Source organism: Podarcis filfolensis, assembly GCF_964270895.1.
Source record: "Podarcis filfolensis genome assembly, chromosome: 10".
Classification (NCBI taxonomy): domain Eukaryota; kingdom Metazoa; phylum Chordata; class Lepidosauria; order Squamata; family Lacertidae; genus Podarcis; species Podarcis filfolensis.
Genome location: NC_139612.1, coordinates 29,568,441 through 29,591,642, shown reverse-complemented (window position 1 = coordinate 29,591,642; position 23,202 = coordinate 29,568,441). Strand labels below are relative to the sequence as shown.

At 44.6% G+C, this 23,202-nt stretch overlaps 1 long non-coding RNA gene across 1 annotated transcript in view; it reads left to right on the top strand.

Annotated features, from left to right (window-relative positions):
- LOC310744031 overlaps positions 1 to 21,661 on the top strand; it is a 56,277-nt gene extending 34,616 nt beyond the window's left edge. Inside the window, exon 3 of the long non-coding RNA XR_014539363.1 lies at positions 20,697 to 21,661. This is a non-coding gene — a long non-coding RNA (uncharacterized lncRNA). The remainder of the gene's footprint in view (positions 1 to 20,696) is intronic.
- The last annotated feature ends 1,541 nt before the right edge of the window (positions 21,662 to 23,202 follow it).

Sequence of the window (23,202 nt, the reverse complement as noted above, 5' to 3'; positions counted from 1 at the left end):
TAGAGTTGTGTTGGTTATATGAGGCTCTTTATTCTGCAAGAAGAGCCTGCTGGATCAGGCCAATGGCCCATATAGTTCAACATCCTGTCCTCACAGTGGCCAACTAGATGCCTGCAGGAAGTCCAAAAGCAGAACTTGAACACAAGAGCACTCTCCCTTCTTGCGTTTTCCAGCAACCAGTATGCATAAGCGTTACTGCCTCTACCCATGGAGGGAGAGCATAGCCATCATGCCTAGTAGTCACTGATAGCCTTCACCTCCATGAATTGTTACTTGGTGAAATGTAGTGTATTTGCTTAAGCCAGAAGACACAAACAGTCATGCTTTCAAATTTCACATTCCTTCTTGAATTCTAAATAAATGTTTGGAAATGCTAATTGAGGGTATATGTTTTCCCTCCCAACAGCTGTTTTCAATATGCTCTTTTTAGGGCTACAAATTTCACATAGGGTTTTCTATAAATATGCAAACTGCAGCAGACAAATAAAAGATTTAAAAGCATGGTGAGGCAATCAACAACTTTTGCTACTGTTAAGCATACAAGATGCAGTTAATAGCTTTCTTGGCAGCAAAACCGACTGTCTTAGACTTTCAGGGCTGTCTAATTTTATTTCAGTATAGTCATAATATGCTCATCCGAAGTTCAGTCGCCCTTGTATTCGAAAGACGGCTATCTGTTTAATATAATAAAATGTACTCAACGTCTCCCTTACTGTATCTGTTTTCATGGCTAACCAGCTCCTAATGCTCTTTCCAGATACTTGTTCATTTCCTTCCTGCTCTGCTGTCTTTTTGCAGATACATGGCTGGTAACAGACAGTCAATGTTGATAGGGTTCAATAGATCGTGTTTCATTTATGGCGGCATTTCTTGAGACAGATCTCCCATGTTCCTGTTTTCAGTTAACTCTTTTCTTCTTCTTTTTTCATATTCAATAAATTTTATTTCAAAACCAAAAAAGAAAAAATTACAGGCATCAAATTCAAAATCCATATTTGTTTTCTAACATGAGCCTATTACATAAAGGTAAACGTAAAGGGACCCCTGACCATTAGGTCCAGTTGTGACTGACTCTGGGGTTGTGGCACTCATCTCGCTTTATTGGCTGAGGGAGCCGGCGTACAGCTTCCGGGTCATGTGGCCAGCATGACTAAGCCGCTTCTGGCAAACCGGAGCAGCGCACGGAATCGCTGTTTACCTTCCCACCGGAGCGGTACCTGTTTATCTACTTGCACTTTGAGGTACTTTTGAACTGCTAGGTTGGCAGGAGCAGGGACCGAGCAATGGGAGCTCACGCCGTCACGGGGATTCGAACCGCCAACCTTTTGATCAGCAAGTCCTAGGCTCTGTGGCTTAACCCACAGCACCACCCGCGTCCCAAGCCTATTACATAGATTACCTAAATTAAAATATACATAATTACTCTAGGCTTCCCTTTGCTGTATGTAAATACAACGCAGTTAGGAAATTTATATTATAAATAATATTATAGATTCCCGCATGCCCCCCACTCCCCTTCACCCATGTGCGACCTCAATATTTTACTTCTTCCACCTTGTTGTGTTGTTATAATATAATAATTATTCAATTGATTCTATTGTTATTTTCTTGCTTACCCCTACATGTTTTTACGCATTATCTATTAATATTTCAGTTCCAGAACCATATTTTTCCATGTATTCCTTCACTCCATCCCACTCTTTGATTATTCTCTGATTTGAGTGGCCTCTAATAATTGCCTTCAATTTTGCCATTTCTACAAACTTGCAGTTTGTTTTGCCATTCTAATAATGATGGGCAGTTAACTCTTTTCTTCTCATGAATATGCTGGAGAATATTCCTTCCCTCACCTTAGATGGGTACCCCAGAATCCGGTCTAGTGTTGGGCATGTGGATATCTTATGAATGATCCCTGCTGTTCTCTATCCTTCACATGCTCTGCTCTCTTAATTTGTTATATGCTTCCCACTCCTGCAGCTGGTGAGAGGTAACATGACCAGTGCTATCCAGGTTTGGCTTCCTTTTAGAGGAGAGATCACTGGATACTTACTTAATAATATTTATTTACAAAGGGTTGTAGCCAGCCAAGTTGCCCCATTCAGTCAAGGACTCGTGCTTTCCTCTTCCATTTCCTTCTCCTCTTCCTGAGCATGCTGTGCCCCCCCCCAAAAAAAAATCTGCTCCAGAGGGTTTGTGGGGGGTAACCTAGAATAGATTGGGGGCTGCAGGGAAAGGAGAGCATAGGTAAAAGCAAACAGCAAGCTGCCCTCCTTGAATCCAGCAAACCTGCTATCCAACATCACATCAGATCTCCAGGGAGACACTTTTGCATTCTCAAGATAACTTTTTGCTGACAGCTTTCTATCTGTCTCTGCCTTTCTCTAGGTGCTTCGAGACAGTGATCTTACATCAGAAATGGGTCCTGAAGATTATGTTTTTCTGTGTGCATGTTAACTTCCAGACAATGATGGGAATGTATGCAAATCTTTCCAAAGGGCAGCATCCAGGATAGGCAAGTGGGTGGGTGTCTTGTACCTTAAGTTGGTGTCAATAATTTGTCAACAGTGGTAATCATGCATTTTAAATGAAGCAGAGGAAAGTTCTTGACTGAGTCCTAAAGTACCTGAAAATACAGGTGTGGGTTTAGTCTATAATATAGTCCCTGCATAGCTGTCTAGACTAGACCTGCTGATATGCTATAAATGGCTAATAGGTAGACTAATCCAGGGGAACAGAGTTCAGTCTACATATTGATTTATTATTTGTGTGAGTAGGCAAGCAGGTATTTCCACCTCCAGGGTGGCATTTTAAATCTTAGTGTAATAATAATAATAATAATAATAATAATAATAATAATAATTTATTATTTATACCCCGCCCATCTGGCTGGGCTTCCCCAGCCACTCTGGGCGGCTTCCAACAAAATATTAAAATACAGTAATGCATCAAACATTAAAAGCTTCCCTAAACAGGGCTGCCTTCAGATGTCTTCTAAAAGTCTGGTAGTTGTTGTTCTCTTTGACATCTGGTGGGAGGGCGTTCCACAGGGCGGGTGCCACTACCGAGAAGGCCCTCTGCCTGGTTCCCTGTAACTTGGCTTCTTGCAGTGAGGGAAGGTCCTCAGCTCTGGACCTCAGAGTCCGAGTAGAACGATGGGAGTGGAGACACTCCTTCAGATATACTGGACCGAGGCCGTTTCAATCAATGAGGCAGAGAAGTATCAATAATCACAATGAGCATCGGCTTATTTTATCCCCAAAAGCAGGTTGCAACCACCACACACCATGTTTTAGAGCACGGGTATCAAACACAAGGGCGGTGGGCCGAATCCGGCCCGCCAGACCTCGTCATGTGGCCCGTGTAGCCGCCGCCGGCCGCCAGCCTTCACCTTTTATTCTCGCTTTCTTTTTTTTTGACACAAGAAAGCCGCCTCTTCAGCGCATGCGCGGCAGCCTACAAGCCAGAGAACGTCTGCCCTCTAGCGGCGCCGGCCGTTCTACACAGGAAACCTCCACTTTACATGCATTCAGGAAACCTCCACTTGTTTTTATATTGAGCGCATGCCATCCTGTGATGTGACAGATCCAACGGCTGCCTGAACCCTTCTCTCCTGTACTGTAAGTCCTACAGATACAACCGGCCCTTTGAGGGTGACCAAACTGCTGATGTGGCCCCCGATGAATTTGAGTTTGACACCCCTGTTTTAGAGACTTTATATACATAGAATCATAGATTCCAACAATTGCAATGCAGGAATCTCAACTAAAGCATCCATGCCAGATGACCATCCAACCTCTGCTTAAAAACCTCCAATGAAGGAGAGTCTACCACCTTTTGAGGGAGTCGGTTCCACTGTCAAACAGCTCTTACCGCCAGAAAGTTATTGCTGCCATGCTCTTTACAAGCGCATCTGAATGTAACATAGGATACAATTTGCAAAATGGCAGCATATTACAGTAAGATAATGAAGGCTTTTACATGACTGGCATTTCTGAAAACTAATGGTTCATCACAAAACAACTATTCACAGTGTGCTGAATATAGACAAGCTGTCAGCTATAGAACAGCTTTTAAAATAATAATAATAATTGCCATTAATAATTACCATTAAGATGCATAAAATGCAAGCATCCTGAAATAATGTTTAAAATGAATCAAACTGTCAGGTTGGTGCACTGGAATTTAAACACATATCTTCTTTCGGCGCTGTTAAGAGTTAAGAAAATTTACAAAACCTCTCCTCCTTAAAGTAAGGCAAACTTTTATGTTGGATTTTTTAAAAGTAAAGATTGCACTTTTTTCTTAATGACTTTGTAACTTTGTACGGTTTGGCGGTTAGGCACTGGAGTAGTCAGTTGGCGGTGAGGGGAGGTAGTGGCCACTACCTACCCCTTCTAATTCAAGGGTATTCCGTTAAAGGAATCTGAGGGGTGTGGCCCCGCCCGAAGCCCAGGTGGGGGCTAGTGCCATGGCATGACCCCTAGCAGTGACCCTGGGGGAGTTCCTAGTTGATGTGCATCAACAGGACTCCCCCTACTGGTGGTTAACCCTTACGAGACTTCCTGCAGACAGGCAGGAGTCAGATATAGTCGGTTAATTTCCAATGCCTAAGGCCCTAAGCCAATACCACTCACATTCTGTAACCAATAAAGTTGTGGCCTTTTTAGCCCATTAACCTAAAATACTGGTCTCATGTGTCTTTATTCCTTAACATCTCGGGAGGGTTTGGGACCTCGCCACGCAAAACCTTTCATCCTTAAAGTAAGGCAAACTTTTATGTTGGATTTTTGAAAAGTAAAGATTGCACTTTTCTCTTGCTTAAGCATCATGTTGCCTTAATGATGAATGCAATTGAAATTTGTGTACATCACAAGGAACGTTATTCTGAATGAGTCTTTTCAACAGAACTACTGTCCACTCGGTATTGCAGATCTAAAGAATTAACAGCCACTTCATCAGCTTTAGCATGTTTGCCCGTTATGTTTACATTCCTTTTTACCACGAAGAAAGTCAGTGAAACAGACACTTGCTTGTGTGAAATCAGACCAGGGGCAGGAAATGCATGGAACTGCTCAAGAAACATATAGCAAGGGGTGGGTTTTAATGAAGTTAACCCTCTAAAAGTCTACATGTTTGAGGAGCCTGATGTGCAAGACTAATTTTTTAGTGCAGAATGTGTGCAGTTTGAAGATCGAGCCTGCTTTGTTTGGCCTAATAAACCAAATGCAACCTATTTATTGTTTGGTACAAGCAATAAATACCTTATCTGAAGAGCACAATTGGGGGGAGCGCTACCGAAAGGTAAAAGGGGAGAGGTGAAGTGGCAGCAAGATTGTTGTGGTGCAAAGGGATCACAGGCAAGGATCATAGATCTTGTCTGTGACCCGTGCTATTTTTCCTAGAAAAATAGGTGCTGGAACTCACCATGAACGCCTCCCTTGTTCTCTTAGAACAGCAATGGTACCCACCTGAGAGGTGCTGGAATTGAGTTCTGTTAAGTTCCGGCTGGAAAAAAAAGTCTAGTCTGTGCGTGTTATGTACTGAAGTTCTCACCCTGGGCCAGCAGGGGGATACTGTAGATAGTTATGCAAATAAGGGATCGAAAGTGACATTCAGTGATTGGATAGTTTTAGAAAATTGTTACAGTTACGTTGTACTGGAGCTCTATATAAGCAGGCTGACTGAACCCTTCACTTCAGTTCTCTTCTGTCCTGTGAATAATAAACAAGAGCTGTTTGAAGAATCGCTGTGTCGTCTGATATGTTCACCCACAACTTAACAGTGACAATAGGGATAAAGAAATTGATCCAGGTAATATTAAGTGAGGTTTCCCCCCACAATATATATATATTAAGCGCTGGTTTGTGGTGGGTAGAATTCTAAGAGAAAAACTATGACCTACTTCAGCTTATTTTAACTTCATTTTGTACTGTTGCAATTTGCCATTTGATATGCGGCTCCTGTCTTATGTTCTTCTAAGTACGGGCACTTATATCCTGCAATGAAGCATTTGTGCTGTCAGAGCACAGAAGTGAAAAAAGAAAAGAGAAAAGATGTTGAGGGTGTGTAGGGGATAGAAGAAACAATATTTTGGCACTGTAGATTAATAGTATCAAGTGCTTAAGTACAGCCTTTTGAATGTCGTATTTGGCCTGTGAGAGTTGCCATTTAAGCTTTCAATAGTTGCTCTGAAATATGAACAGGGAGCCTTTCACAAGTAGCTTTATGAAAAAGATGATTCAGTTCAATTCGTCTTCCAGTTTTCTTTTGTTGCCTGGCTCCCAATCCGTATGGTTAAGTTGCCTTTAAAAACTTTCTGCCCTGTGACGTCATTACTGATAACTGTGTGGGCCTTCCTTTCTATTGTGGAGCATGTGGGTATTTTTCCATATTACAGGAAGAATTCAAACTTTCCCCCTTGCCCTGGCTCGATCTTTTTCTCATCCCTAGCTAAATAGGGAGTTTTCTGGAATCCCCTGTGCATGTTTTTAAAGAAGTAAACCCCACTGTGGAAGGATAGCAGCTTCAGTTAATTTTGTTATTCCCTAAAGAAATTTTCCCCAATATAAAGTATTTCTGTACACTAATGTCACCAATAGATACACATTTTGCTGTACTGTATGCATTTTTTACATGTTTTTGTTTAGGCAAGTCTATCCAGACACATAGATGTAGTGGTGTTTTAATCTCTTTTACTGTTAATTTTAATCGTTTGATGTTTTGAAATGGTTTCTATTGATAATTTTAATGTTTCTTGTGAACTACTTAGAGGTTTTACTACACTCATGTGGTATATAAATTCCGTGAAATAAATTTATTCAGCTAGAGAACTGCATTGCAAAATTCGGAGTGGTAGGAATTTCAAAGGACTGATATGTTTCGGTTCTCATTTTGTTTTGAAAAGTGTGAATTAGGTAGATTCAGCTTTAAATACAAACTTACCTAATCAAGTCCCACCCACCCCCATCTGCACTATGAAGTGGTTTTAATATAGGGATAAAATTGTGATAGAGAACACAGAGTACATCAGAAGACTCATTGTCCAAGGCTGTGCACATGTTATGGCTTAAAATGCTGCTAGGACATTCTGTTTTCTCAATTTGAATCAAAACTGGTTTGTGAGAAAGTGACCAAAATGCAGTATAGTCTCTGAAATGACAGGATAGATATGGATCTTGGCTATTATCGTACGTACATCACTTCCCAAACCAGCAGTAGGAGCACACTGGATACAGAATAAACAGAAGTGTGTATACAACCTGAGTCAGAAACCTCTTGAGATCAAGGAAACAGTCAGATACACAGGCTTAGTAACAGAACTCTGATATGAAAGGTAAAATCTAATGCTTGACTATGCAATTGAATGCAACAACACACAGCTAAGAGGAAAGGTTCAGTACCTTGGTTTCTTACATTAATTACTGTGATGATATATAGTCTTGTCCAGTGATATCTAACAATTGTGTAATTAGCATTTTTAATGCCTGAAATACTCTGAAAATGGGGAAGGGAAGTGAGCAGGAACTGGAGAAAACACTACCAAAGGAGTAGAAGGAGAAAACCAGGTATTAAGGGTGGATCCTTCGATCAGCATGCGTTCATAGAATATGCTGCCTCACTAGGTACTTTGCGATATTCGGTGCTTGGAATGAACTGCATTAGTTCAAAAATCTCTGAAAGTAGTTCTCACAATTGCTGAGGAAATAAATAAATTAAGGTCTTATGTATATAATAAAGATTCATAAATGTACCAAGCAAACACGTACATAGATATATAGGCCACATGTCTGAAGCTGCACAGGACAGCAGCCATGGAGCCATTTTGACTCCCAGGCTGACCAGGTGTTTTCTCTGCAATGTCAAATGGAAGAACCTCCCCATTGTCTTTTCCTTAACAAATCCTGTCTTAAGGGTATGTCTGTGTATGAATAGGGTGAGCCTGTGACCTGGATCAGGAACTAAGTACTTATCATTACAAAAGACTGGCCAGGCTCCCCAGGGTATCAATCCAGTAAACATTAACAGGTAACTTGCCAGATATGAGGTAAACAACCCACTCAGATTTCTGCTTTAGCCCGCTCTTGCTGTGATGTAGGTATGATGTATCTAGGGTGGTGGTCTTGAGCTACACCCCTTCTGTGATGTAGGTATGATGTTTCTGGGAGTGGTCTTTGACTCCAAAGTGGACAATTTGAAATGTCTATATACGGGCAGACACACCTTGGTTCTGGGTCCTCCTCCTTTCCTGTGTGTGAGGGGAGCACCCTGTTGCAACAGTTCAATAAAGATCAGGCTTACAAGCTGCTTTGCTTCTCAATATTCTCTGGTTGGCCTCTGTTTTTTCCTCCGACCAATAGGGAACCTACAAAGGACTCTATGAGGGCTCTTGTGTCCCCCATAATGGAATAAGGGAAGATTTTCATTTATTACACCGAGAACGCTGAATGTGAATTAACTTTGTTTTGGGGTAGAATGTGTTGGCTGGGAAAAGAATGAAATAGATATGGTCAGGGCTTTTTTTCAGCTGGAACTCAATGGAACTCAGTTCTAGCACCCCTCAGGTGGGCACCATTGCCATTATAAAAAAACAAGGGAGGTGTTCATGGTGAGTTCTGGCACCTCTTTTTCTAGAAAAGTAGCACTGGATCTGGTAAATTTAAAAGGGGAAATCGCTGGATGCCTAGATCCAGGTTGGGGGCAAGTACTCTTTTGTGAGACAGCCCCAGCAGAGATTTAAAAATCACAAAATATGCAGCAAAGCGTGGAAATATATGAGCCTGAGTTCCAAGCTTGATCTCTAGATCAAACCCCTGCATATTCCAAGAACATATATATTATTAAGGTTGGAATATTAAATCATGAAATACTTCTGGGAAGTTTGGTTGGTAAATATTATTCTGCATAATTTACAGTTGCATAAACACAAGCAAGAGGAATTTAATTCAGCCTATCTCCTGTTTGCATAGCCAGTCTCCAAGCACTATGGCCATTAAAATGCAGTTATGGTTAGTTGATTGCCAGTGAAGTGGTACCAAATGCAAATTGGCAATGACAAGCTTTGATTGTTCTTGTTCTAAGAAGTTTGTAAATTTGTCCCAAACCCAAAGCAGTCAAATGCCAGCAGCTAGAAAATTCACAAAAGCTAATGAGTCCAGTGATGAAGTACAATGATCACTAAGTAAATGATCACAATTAACCATATTGTTTCCTAATATGCCCCTCAAAAGTTGGACTAAATGTTGTTAAAGGCTCTCACCTGTCTTTCTTTCTTTCTTTCTTTCTTTCTTTCTTTCAGACTACAGTGGTACCTTGGGTTACTGTCAGGGAACTGTCATCTGAGACGAAGGAGGTGAAAGGGCTCATGGAGGGTGAGAGAGACCACTCAGCGGAGGAGGGGACCAGCAGGGGGAGAAGTGGAGTTACAAGGGAAAGTGAGTCGGAGGGAGAGCTCAGAGATACTTCAAGCGGGAACAGTGGAGAGGTTTCAGGACCTCCCGTAGGCACACCCACTCCTCGGCGGAAACTGTCACGCCGAGAGTCCAGAAGACGCGTTTCCGTCAAGGAGCTTTTATGCTGGAAGAAGTTCCGTAAACGCCCACTGTCCGATTCAACGAGCGATTGATGGAGCCATGCTTAAGGAGCTCCATCACAGACAGAGGTTTGGGAACTTAGCCAAGCTCTGAGGGATCAGGATTTTACGCACAAGCAGCTCACCATCCCATCACAGCAATCGGACAGTCCCTGAAAGCAGCTTGTGCAGAGAGGCATCATGAGCAACCCAGCTGGAGCCGGAGGAGCAGCAGGAGCTGGAGAAGGTCCAACTCTGGAAGAAAGGTACAGAGTTTTGGAACTCCAGCTAGCAATGCAAACGGCGAGGCTAGAAGAAAGGAGGGCGCAGGATGCAGAAAAGGCAAAAGGCGCTACACTAGTAAGAAAGATGCCAGGAATGGTGCAGAAGTTTGGGGGGGACCCCAGGAACTACCAAGCCTTTAGGACAGAGATGCAGTATGCTCTTGAACTGCAGTTTAACGACTTTCCCGATGAGGCATCGCGAGTGGCGTTTGTGATTGGCCATCTCGAAGGGGGGGCGAGAGACTGGGTCCGGCCCCTGATGGCAGGGAATAGTGACATGCTGAAGGACGCGAGGAAGTTTTTTCGCGCCATGGATTTGATGTTTTCCAGCGAGATTGAACAGGGACTGGTGCGCAGACAATTGATGGCTTGCAAACAGGGGAGCCGATCGGTTCGTGAGTACTGGACTGAGTTTACAATGTTGATACATAAATTGGGGTGGGACCTATCGGCGGAACCCATTCAAATGCTCTTTGAAGAGGGGCTTTCTTCGGCGGTGAAAGACGAACTTTCCCGGGCGCCCAAGGCGGAGTCTATGGACCAGCTGACCAAATCAGCGCTGACCATTGGAGCGCGCCAGGAGGCAAGAGCCTTGGAGAAGCGGGAGGGGAAAGGAGAGCGTTGGAGGGATTTCCGCATTCCAGAGATTCCAGAACCCAGTTTCCCGCCCGGAGAGCCGATGGAAGTTGGAACAGCGCGTGCGCGCGCAGTTTCAAATCCCAGTGAAGGGAGGAAGAAGGAGGGAAAGAGCGCCAAGAAATGTTACCTCTGCCAGCAGCCAGGTCACTTTGCCAGAGTCTGCCCACAAAGAAAGGAATGGCAAGGGATGGCGGGAGCAGTTGGGGGGAAGGAGGAGGAAGTCCAGGAGCCAGTAAAAGCCAACGCCTGTCTGCCGCTGTCAGGGCACTGCAGACAGGCCAAGGAGCAGTAAAAGTGCCCACTCCGGAACCTCCAAGACCAGCTCTAGTAATAGAGGTGCTGCTAGAGCTGGCAAACGGATACCCACTAAAGACCAAGGCGCTGTTGGACTCAGGCAGCTCCTGTAATTTTATGAGCAAGGAGTTTGCAGCTGAACACCAGATACAGACACTCCCTTTAAGCAACCCCCTGCAGGTCACCACGATCGATGGGAGGGAGCTGTTGGGGGGAGAAGTTAGCCTACAGACCGTCCCAATGGTTATGAGGGTGGCAAGGCACACTGAAAGGATAGCGTTCAATGTAGCCACCCTGGGAGGGGCGCCAGTCATTTTGGGAATGAGCTGGCTAGCGTTGCATGACCCGCTAGTGGGCTGGCATCAGAGAGTGGTCTCCTTTGGGTCAGCACATTGCCTGGAACACTGCAAAGAGGGAAAGGTGCCAGAAGGGGCAAAAGCCTCCCTAGCAGGGATGGAAGTGGCGGACAAAGGGAAGGTGCCCAAACAATACGCTGACCTGAGCAAGGTCTTCAGCGAAAGGGAAGCAGATAAACTACCACCGCATAGAGACTTTGACTGCCAAATTAACCTGGTCCCTGGGGCCCAACTCCCCGTGGGCAAGCTGTACGCCATGTCAGACAGGGAAATGCAGGAGTTGAGGGAGTTTATTGACAAAAACCTGAAGAGAGGTTTCATCAGAGAGTCCAGAGCGGTGGGGGGCAGCCCAGTGTTTTTTGTGGACAAAAAAAACACGGATAAACTGAGATTGATCGTGGACTACCGGCGGCTAAATGCCGTGTCAGAACCAGTGACTTTCCCCATGCCCAGGATTGATGACATTTTGACCAGGGTGAGGAAGGGAAAGATATTCACGAAACTGGACCTGAGAGGAGCGTACAACCTGATACGAATAAAGAAGGGGGATGAATGGAAGACAACGATGTTCACCCCCCTAGGGGCTTTCGAATATCTCGTTATGCCCTTTGGATTACAAGCAGGCTCCGCCTGTTTTCAATCGTTCATGAACCATGTACTGGGACCTTTGCTCTACAAGAATTGCGTGGCCTTTCTCGATGACGTGCTGATATATTCAGAGAATGAGGAGCAGCATGTAAAGGATGTCAGGGAAGTGCTGAGCCAGCTGCAAGCAAACCAGTTGTGGGTGAAATTGGAGAAGTGTCAGTTCCACGCCAAGGAGGTGGAATTCCTGGGGTACCGCCTATCAGACAAGGGATTAGCCATGGATCCAGGCAAGGTACAGGCGGTGCTGGAATGGAAGACACCGAAAACGAAAAAAGATGTGCAAAGGTTCTTAGGGTTTGGGAACTTTTACCGTAAATTCATCAAGAACTTTGCCCACTTAACGGCTCCCATCACGGACTGTCTGAGCAGCAAGAAGAAATTCGTTTGGACGGCGGAGGCGGAGCACGCTTTTGAGGAATTGAAAAAGGCATTCGCTTCGGAAGAACAGCTCCTGCATGTGGATTTACAAAAACCCATGAGAGTGGAAACTGATGCCTCAGACCGCGCGGTGGGGGCGGTGCTGCTTCAGCCAGGGAGCAATAAGTCGGAATGGAGACCGTGTGCCTTCTTTTCGCGTAAGCTGAACAAATCCGAGAGGAACTACACGGTATATGACCGAGAACTACTCGCCATTCACGAAGCGTTCCGGAGATGGAGACACTTACTAATTGGTGCACAGCATAAGGTACAAGTATGTACGGACCACAAGAATTTGGAGTATTGGAGAACGGCACGAGTGCTCAACCAACGACAAGTGAGATGGGCCCAGGAGTTCTCCAAATTCCATTTTGAAATCTGCTATGTGCCAGGTCCAGAAAACATCAGAGCGGACGCTCTCTCTCGCAAACCTGAATATTTGGAGGGGGAGGGAGCGCCAGAAGAGAGACATATTATCCCAGAGGACCACTGGGTGTGTGGTGCGGCCTGGGTGGGGCAAAGAGAACTGGTAGAGGGAACGGTAAATGATGAGTACGCCCAGGATAAGCTCAGAGGTTTAAGGGGAGAGGGAGAAGACCCCGGAGGTTTTGAAGAAAGAAACGGGGCATTGTATTACAAAGGGGCGCTATATATACCCGAAGGGGAATTGAGGGGGAGAGTACTCAAACAGCTGCACGACAATCCCACAGCGGGGCATTTTGGGCAACACAAGACCATGTGGTTGGTGACCAGGGAGTTTTGGTGGCCCAAGGTGAGGGAGGATGTACGGGAGTATGTGAGAAGGTGTGACCAATGCCAGAGAGCCAAAGGAGAAAGGCGGGCACCAGCGGGGTATTTAGAACCGTTACCCACACCAGAACGACCGTGGGAGGCGGTGTCGATAGATTTTATGACTGATCTGCCCAAATCCCAGGGGAAAACCGCCATACTAGTCGTAGTAGACCAGTTAACTAAGATGGGTCACTTTGTAGCTTGCTCACATGCAGTCACGGCGGAAGAGACAGCAAAATTGTTTGTAGAACATATTTTTAGGCTGCATGGCGCCCCCTTGAGGCTGGTTTCCGACAGAGGGAAACAGTTCACGTCCAGATTCTGGAGGAAGCTTATGAGCTTGTTGCACGTAGAGGTCAACTTTTCGACTGCCAGGCACCCTGAGACCAATGGGCAGGCGGAGAGGGCAAACGGTATCCTTCAACAATACCTGAGGTGTTATGTCAATGACAGAGAAAACGATTGGGTCGAAAAGTTGGCACTAGCGGAATTTGCTTACAATAATGCAGAGAATGTGTCCACCGGGATGAGCCCCTTTTTGGCTAATTATGGGTGCCACCCCAGGGCGTTTCCAGGGGAAGGAGGAGAGAGATGGAGTGTTCCGGCCGCTGAACTTTTTGTAGAAGAAATGGAAGCGATCCATCGTCAACTCCAACACAACTTAGAAAGGGCCAAAGAAGAATATAAGAGGCAGGCAGACAAGAGCAGAAGGGAAGGTGAAACAATTAGGGTGGGGAGTCGGGTCTGGCTATCAACCCAAGGGTTGCCGTTCAAGGGTAGTTGCAAGAAATTGAGACCCAAAAGATTGGGACCATTTGAGGTCATCCAACAGGTCAACCCAGTGGCTTTCAGACTCCGGTTACCGAACCACATGAAACTGCACCCAGTATTCCACAGGTCATTACTGTCACCATACAGGGGGGAAGGTGAAGGGGTATCCACACGGGGGCCAGCCATAGAAGAAAGGGAAAGCCGCAACTATGTGGCGGAAATCATCGACTCCAGGTGGAAGGGTAATCAGGTGGAGTATTTGGTCGCGTGGGAAGGGGAACCGGAGTCGGAAAACACCTGGGTGAAGGCAGAGGAGGTCCATGACGAGGTCTTGATCGAAACGTTCCACCAAAGGTTCCCCAGGAAACCTCAACCAGTAGCGAGGTTCCGGAGGGAGTACTTTGGCACCACCGACGATGAGGAGGAACTGGAGGGATTCAGGGAATCGGAGTTGGAAGAGGGTACAGACTCCGAGGAGGAGGAGTACTTGGAAACCGGGAACAGCAAAAGGTGGAGGGAAGTGTTCGAAACTTCGGAAGATGAGGGAGGTTCCTTCAGGGGTTTTGCTCCCTCGCCTCCCGCAGAGGAGGGGAGGGAAGGGGGTGAAGGGGGCCCTAGAGGGGAGGTGGATGTCAGGGAACTGTCATCTGAGACGAAGGAGGTGAAAGGGCTCATGGAGGGTGAGAGAGACCACTCAGCGGAGGAGGGGACCAGCAGGGGGAGAAGTGGAGTTACAAGGGAAAGTGAGTCGGAGGGAGAGCTCAGAGATACTTCAAGCGGGAACAGTGGAGAGGTTTCAGGACCTCCCGTAGGCACACCCACTCCTCGGCGGAAACTGTCACGCCGAGAGTCCAGAAGACGCGTTTCCGTCAAGGAGCTTTTATGCTGGAAGAAGTTCCGTAAACGCCCACTGTCCGATTCAACGAGCGATTGATGGAGCCATGCTTAAGGAGCTCCATCACAGACAGAGGTTTGGGAACTTAGCCAAGCTCTGAGGGATCAGGATTTTACGCACAAGCAGCTCACCATCCCATCACAGTTACATACCCTTCAGGTTACATACGCTTCAGGTTACAGACTCCGCTAACCCAGAAATAGTGCTTCAGGTTAAGAACTTTGCTTCAGGATGAGAACAGAAATTGTGCTCTGGCGGTGCGGCGGCAGCGGGAGGCCCCATTACCTAAAGTGGTGCTTCAGGTTAAGAACAGTTTCAGGTTAAGTACGGACCTCCGGAACGAATTAAGTACTTAACCTGAGGTACCTCTGTAGTTGCTAGAAAAGCAAAGGAGAAGGCCTGTGCCCCCTTCTCCCAACCAGCTGGGTTTTTTGCATTGCAAATTCAGAAAAAGTGTGAATTTCCAAGGGTGTCTCTGTTTTGGTTTGCATATTGCTTCAGAAAGTGACAGTTAGAAAGCTGCCATTTAAATCAAATTTCTGTCCTGTCCGTATCAAGGGGCCACTCTGTCTGGGTGCCTCAACTTTTCTTCCTGGACAAGATTCAGCCTAGAATATGCAAGTGCATCACTAGCAGCCACTAGCTGGTAGAACTCTGTGGCATTTTAGGGGCAATGATGAAACTGCGGTACTGAATCACCACTGTGCCAGCTCCCAATCTCTGCCCATCCAACTCTCTTGAAGTCAGCACTCGTCTTCTTAATAGCTTGGCTAAAACAGTAACATGGGGGGAAAGGAAAGGTAAATTAGGTTCTCTTCTATCTATCTATCATCTCTATCATCTATCTATCTATCTATTAACAAAACATTTAGACCATTCTTCATTACCAAAGCATCACAGAGTGGTTTTAAAAATATTACATACTGGATTTTTTTTGGGGGGCGGTAGCGGCGTGTAGGCTGTATGTCTGAGTCACTTCTAATTTCTGCATCCAACAAGGATTCAATTGCTGGAATAGTCACGCAAGTTTCTTGGTAATGCCTCTCCTCAATGAATGGATTGTTAAAGTGTTAAATGAATGGATTGTTAAAGTAACAACAGAAGTGGCTTTGTGCCAGAGGGAAAATAGGTGGGCCTGTTAGAAAGACAAAAGCCAAAGTTGAGGTGTGTGAACTAGAAGCAGGCTGGGCAGCTGAGAGACAGAGGCATGCTTGGAATCCAAGACTGTGGTTATGGGAGAAGCAAGACATTATTATAGTGTTAATGCCCCTCCATCATAGGCTCAGGTTGTATGAATGTGTAAATAAACCATATATATTAAAGACACCACAGTCTCTGCTGTCCCTCACTGCTGGGAGATTGGGGTGGCGTGCAACAATATTATACATAAAAGTGTTTAACATGTGTCAAACAATTATATGCTAAACGAATACAGTAGATTTTTTTAAAAAAATAACTTCAATGGAAGGCTGGAGATCTTTTAATAATAATAATAATAAATTTTATTTCTATCCCGCCCTCCCCAGCCGAAGCCGGGCTCAGGGCAGCTAACAACAATCAAATAATCAAACAATCAAATAACCCAACATTCTAAAAACATTTCATTATAAAAATTAATTAAAATCAAATTGATGGGAACCGTTAAGCAAAATTCTGTGCAGGTTGCCAGAGGAGGGAGTCAGGCTGCGCCCTGACCAAAGGCCTGGTGGAACAACTCTTGTCTTGCAGGCCCTGCGGAAAGATGTCAGGTCCCGCAGGGCCCTAGTCTCTTGTGACAGAGTGTTCCACCAGATTGGAGCCGCAGCCGAGAAAGCCCTGGCTCTAGTTGAGGCCAGCCTAACCTCTCTGTGGCCTGGGACCTTCAGGATGTTTTTATTTGCAGACCGTAGGTTCCTCTTTGGGGCATACCAGGAGAGGCGGTCCCGTAGGTAAGATTATGTTCTGTATTTATAGGACACTTTCCTTTGAAATTGGCACATAGTGGCATGACCTACTTTAAGAGACAGGTTTAAAAAAGGCAAAGCAATATTTATTCTTGTTCTTTAGTAAAGAATACTGGGAGGTTTGGGCGAAACAAGGACCTGGAGCAGACTTAACAATTATCTATAATTCAATTTAGACTCTCTGTGACGGGTCTGAATGATATAGAAGAAAAGGCCATATAATAAATATTTTATATATTTTACATTACCAGCATTAATCCAACAGAAGATATTGAATTGAATAAAACTCAGTACTGACAGAGTCATGCAGAATAGCAAGCTTGCTGGAGAAGGAAAAGATTATGCAGCAACATTTATCACTGACAATTTCAGATCTAACTAAATATTGTCTTGCAGCCATTTTAACAATGTTGTAACCCTGTTCAAGCATTCACCTGATAACATGGTGGCTTATTCTGGGCTGGGGGCCGACATGTGTGCACCAGGAGTGCCAACCTGAATAAAATATTGTGGGGGCAGAGATAAGCCCTGCTCCACATAATCTAGGAATATATCCAGAATACTGCAGTCCTCAATAGCGTCTTGGAGGAGACAGGGAACATGTCCCATGTTGGCAGTGCCGTTTTCCCATAAAAATAGCTCAAAAATGGCATTCTTTGTGATTCCCCCCCCCCAAAAAAAACTAAACCTCAACAGCTTTGACAGAAAAATACCCAGATTCTTTTTTCACTGTTTGAAATATGGCAACCCTAGCATAATTGATCACATGACACAGTGCACACACACCATCTGAATGGGAATGCCCATCAATTTTGTGGGGGCCAAAGCCCCCACAGCCCCCATGAATTGGTTTCTATGGTGTGCATGCAGGTTCCTCTTCAGGTAATGGTAAAGGGACCCCTGACCATTAGGTCCAGTCGTGGCCAACTCTGGGGTTGCGGCGCTCATCTTGCTCTATTGGCCGAGGGAGCCGGCGTATAGTCATGTGGCCAGCATGACTAAGCCGCTTCTGGCGAACCAGAGCAGCGCACGGAAACGCCGTTTACCTTCCCGCTGGAGCGGTACCCTACTTGCACTTTGACGTGCTTTCAAACTGCTAGGTTGGCAGGAGCAGGGACCAAGCAACGGGAGCTCACTGCGTTGCGGGGATTCGAACCGCTGACCTTCTGATCGGCAAGTCCTAGGCTCTGTGGTTTAACCCACAGCGCCAGCCGCGTCCCTCTTCAGAGCTTTGCACAAAAGGGTTTCAAGGTGCATTCAGCTGAACGCATCTAGTCGTCTCCCTGCAATGGTGAGTCCTGCATGCAGCTGAATGCGAACAGAACCTCATTTCAGAACTCTGTAGAGAAATTTGTGAGTGTCAAGATATTTGGGTCAGGAGAACACTTGCGCTACTAGTAGAGAAGGGTGATCTGTCGGTTTGGTTTCTCATTCTTACATTCAGTTCTCTGCATTTTCATAGCAGTTGGCTATTTTCCCAAGCAACCTGACCTCAGGGATCCAAACTAAGAAGCAGGCAGTAGCAGACGATGTGCTAAGCTTGTGGCACGCACCTGACCTCCATCCCATTGCGCCCCTGCTACCAGGAGGTTGGGGGTGGGCGAGAGGCAAGGTGAAGTGGCAGCAAATTTGGCACAAATTTTATGCAAATCTATGTCCTCTTTAAATGGGACGCGTGTGGCGCTGTGGGTTAAACCACAGAGCCTAGGACTTGCTGATCAGAAGGTTGGCGGTTCAAATCCCCGCGACGGGGTGAGCTCCTGTTGCTCGGTCCCAGCTCCTGCCAACCTAGCAGTTCGAAAGCATGTCAAAGTGCAAGTAGATAAATAGGTACCGCTCCAGCGGGAAGGTAAACTACGTTTCCGTGTGCTGCTCTGGTTCGCCAGAAGCGGCTTAGTCTTGCTGGCCACATGATCCGGAAGCTGTATGCTGGCTCCCTCGGCCAATAAAGCGAGATGAGCGCCACAACCCTAGAGTCGGCCACGACTGGACCTAATGGTCAGGGGTCCCTTTACCTTTACCTTTTATGTTCTCTTTTGTTCTCCCTCCCCCAACGATGCACTCCCTCTCTTTTGGCGATTAAGAAACCAATTGTCCCTTCTCTTCTTTACACGCATGCAGCAATCCTTATAAGAAAGCCCACAACTGAAGACAGCAGAATGGTCTGGGATTTAAATTATATGAAAGGGAATTCATAAAATAACAAAATAAATAATAATAAAGCAAGAAAATGACGATGACGAGGATGAGGATAAAAATAATCATTGTTCCAGGACTCAAATGGAACGCCTAGCTTATTGTGATGCTATCATTCTGCTATTTTGGTTTCAATATGCAGCAGAGGAAAAAAAATAGCTGTGCATTTTCTCCCCCCAGAACAGGTTTCATGCTCTATTTGAGCTTTTAATCATAGCCAGCTATGATTTAAAACCAATGGCAGCCAAAGGGCCTTCACTATATTCATAAATCCACATTGATTTACAGCACAAATCTAACCATGCCTTCTCAGAAATGAGCCCTAGTGACTTCTATGGGGCGTACTCCCAGATAAGTGGGGTTAGGCTTGCAGCCTTATTTATTTCCTGGCATGGTAAGAGAACGGCTGTTTTTAGGAATTTTAAGATAGTTGGCTAGATATTAATTTTGCTTTGAGTTGCAGTTTTCATTTTTGTAAACCAATCAGTGCTTTAAACAAATGCTTTTCGTAAAAGCGTAAGAATGCTTTAGATAAATTAAGCAAGCCAGGAAGGAGACTCTGGCCGCAATCACATTTAAAGCACTATGATGCCACTTTAAACAGTGAGAACTTCCCCCAAAGAATTCTGGGAGCTGTAGTTTGATGAGAGTTCTGAGTGTTGTTAGGCAATCCCTGTTCCCCTAAGATCCCTCATTATTGGGAACTCTGAGAAATGTAGCATAGTGGGACTAGGGGCTCCTAACAACTCTCCGTCCCAGAATTCTTTGAGGGAAGCCATGACTGTTTAAAGGTGTATCAAAGTACTTTTAATATACAGTATGGTGTGGATGTGGCCAAGGATGGGGAAGGAGATGGAGCTGGAACAGAGAAGAGAGAAAAAGCGAACTACAGTGGTACCTCGGGTTAAGAACTTAATTCCTTCTGGAGGTCCATTCTTAATCTGAAACTGTTCTTAACCTGAGGTACCACTTTAGCTAATGGGGCCTCCCACTGCTGCCGCGCGATTTCTGTTCTCATCCTGAAGCAAAGTTCTTAACCCGAGGTACTATTTCTGGGTTAGCGGAGTCTCTAACCTGAAGTGTCTGTAACCTGAAGTGTCTGTAACCCGAGGTACCACTGTATCTTCTTCTGTCTGAATAACCTGGATGGATTGGGAGGTTCCTTTTTAGGCAATCTTAGGCAATGGGGTTTTGCCCTGAGTTGTCACAAACCTGGGTTTGTGCATGCGTCTTACCCACATTGAAGTAAGTCAAACATTGAGCAAGCGTCTGTTGTTGTTCTTTTTTTTAAAAAAAGGAAGATCCAAGAGCCAGAGACGGCTATTTGATTGCCTTGCTATGGCTCTAGAATTACACAGCAAAGACAGTTCAAAACAGACCAATTTTTTCTCTATCCCATAATTAGCAGATTTCCCCCCTCTCTCTTCCTGCATAGAAGAGCAAATGGAGAGGAAAGCTTTAAAAATAACACTGGGGAATCAATATGGTCTTGTTTACAGCACCAGAAAATATAGAACTGACCGTTCTACCAGTGCTCTTTTCTTACTGCAGTTTGTGGCATCTTTTTGATGACTAAAAATATTTGGCTTGGGCTTCTGGAATCAGAAATGAAAGGCTTAATATCAGAATTCCCTATATTCAACATGTTTCGTAATATGGTTAGTGTTAGCCCATATGTTTTTGGGGAACCCTTTCATACGCAATCTAATAATAATAATAATACGGCTTTGCAACAGTATTTATTCTGTGACCCAAAAAACCCCTCTCTTGTGACAGACCTAATGGAGAGGCTGCTTGTAAATTTTGCCATCTGATGAATATATGACTGCAAAATTCAGGCGTGGTAGATGAAAAATGTCCCTCAGCTTATTCACGGCCCTTTCTTTTTTGCAGAGTTGTTTGTATTTATAGAAGAGAACTGACAACATATCCTCAAGCTGCTGCATGCCAGATCTCATAAAACAATTCACAGCGATTCTGTCCTGGCTGCGCTTACAAGGGTAATGCAATACTATAATAAATACAACTCACTGTGCTGCTAGGGAGAATTGCGTCCTTGGAAATTCTTCCATCTTCAAAAATCATGCGCTCAGTGTGTCCCATGGCACTCATGGGTTAGAGGCACCCTAGAGGCAGACACTGAACAGAGGTGTTTGTAGGCCATCTGAGGTAAAGGCCTTTTTAAACAGATGCAGTACTACTTTTCTAAAAGCAAAGCATCCATGTCTGGCCCTGAGATTCAGAAAATATATAACAGGCATGTGCAACAGGTAGATCGTGATCTACCGATAGATCACTGGACATCTGTGGTAGATCACTGTTAGCTCACTGGGTCTCCCCAAAGAAGCTGAACAACTGTGGCCCCCCTAAAAAAAAGCTCAACGTTTTACCTCCTCCCTGAAAAAACTCAACAACTTTGACCCAAACTCTCCAAAAACGGGCCTTCCTTCTTCCTAAAGAAAGCGCAACAACTTTGACCTGAACCCCAAAAAAGGGGGTAGATCACTGCCAGTTTTTAACTCTGTGCTTAGATCGCAGTCTCTTGGGAGTTTGCCACCCCGATATATAACATGTGCATGCACCTCTATCATGATGAGTCTCCATGCTCCATGCCCAACCCTACCCCAGTTGCCTCCTAGTGTACAGCTTTCCAAACAGTTTGGTGGAGCAGAGGTCCTTACCTGACCTCCTGACAGGTGAGCAGCTGCTGCTTACTGGGAGGGGGAGGGAGATAGCTGCAGGAAGGATAAAAGGTAAAGGTAAAGGGACCCCTGACCATTAGGTCCAGTCGTGACCGACTCTGGGGTTGCGGTGCTCATCTCGCTTTATTGGCCAAGGGAGCCGGCGTACAGCTTCCGGGTCATGTGGCCAGCATGAATATTTTTTCCAGGGTTATAAATATCCTGTCATATTAATTATTTTTTTTAAAAAAATCATTTGCTTATCTTGCACATATATACATTCAAATCAAGATACACACACTTAAAAGAAAATAGAGAAATACAGAAGTATAATAAGATCTTTTTTTAAAAAAATAGGAAAAAATAAAGATAGAAGCACTGAAAGGGAAAAAAGAACAAAGAATATAAATATATACATTTCATTAATTCATTTAAACCTTAAAAAAGAAAAGAAAATAAGAAAACAAAAAGGAGAGGAAAGACACAAATACATATATAATTCATTCTTAAAAACTAACACATATCAAATGAAAAAAGAAACACCAATTGTGGACTTCCGCCAACTTCACTACAGTTCATTATTTTCTAATTAAAGTCTATCTATCTGTATTTTCAGTATATCCCTCATCTTGGTATCAGGGAGCTTTTTCCTTTGCAGGGTTATTCTAAACACAGCCAGATCTTGGCCGTTGAGCCACAAGCTGACTGGTTTTTCTGGTTAAAGGGTAGTAAAAAGCTTTGTAAATCAAGTAGTTTTTAAAAATTCCTTGTGAAAGAATATGTTTTGAATGTATTAACATTCCCGGCGGGAAGGTAAACGGCATTTCCGTGTGTTGCTCTGGTTCGCCAGAAGCAGCTTAGTCATGCTGGCCACATGAGCCAGAAGCTGTATGCCAGCTCCCTCGGCCAAGAAAGCGAGATGAGCGCCGCAACCCAAGTCGGTCACGACTGGACCTAATGGTCAGGGGTCCCTTTACCTTTACCTTACATTTGCAAAGCTAACCAGGGTCTGGTATGGTTTCAAGTTGGATGGGAGACCACGTGTTGAGATTCCTCCACTGTAGGGGGTTGGACTAGAGGACCATTAGGGTACCTTACAATTCTAGGATTATATAATATTAATGTTGGTGCCCAGTAAAATTCCCTGGAGAGAATTCAACAAAGGAGGTGCTGCCATTGAGATGACTCTGCCTTATTTTCTTACTTTGGATGGTGAATGACTTGGATAAGAGTCAACTACAATTCCCGGAGGTCCCTGTAAAGAGGGATTGGATGTTAAATCACTCTGTAAATTCTAGGTCTGTGAGGATAATAGAGGTCTCCGAACTACTTTCAGCACCCTTAACGAACTATAACTCTAATAATTATTCAGGGGAATTCCATGCTTATAATAATAATACATAATCTTACATAGTCATATTCCGTAACTATGATAATAATTATTCTATGACTGCTCAAAGTCTTATATTACTTTAGATGTATGGTGTGAATATGGCGAAAGCGAGAAAGCACATTGTGTTCTACATATGTTGTCTTTTTTGTATGGAAGAACAGCTTGTTGTAGGAAGCTTGAAACCTGTCCCATTTGTTATGAGCAAGTGCCTTATGAAACTCCTGTTTTGATATTTTTAAATATTTCCACCATGTTGCCTCTATGTTGTCTTTTTAGCATTCATATGTCTGCATGCAGCCTTCTGTCTTCTTTCATGGCGAGGTAT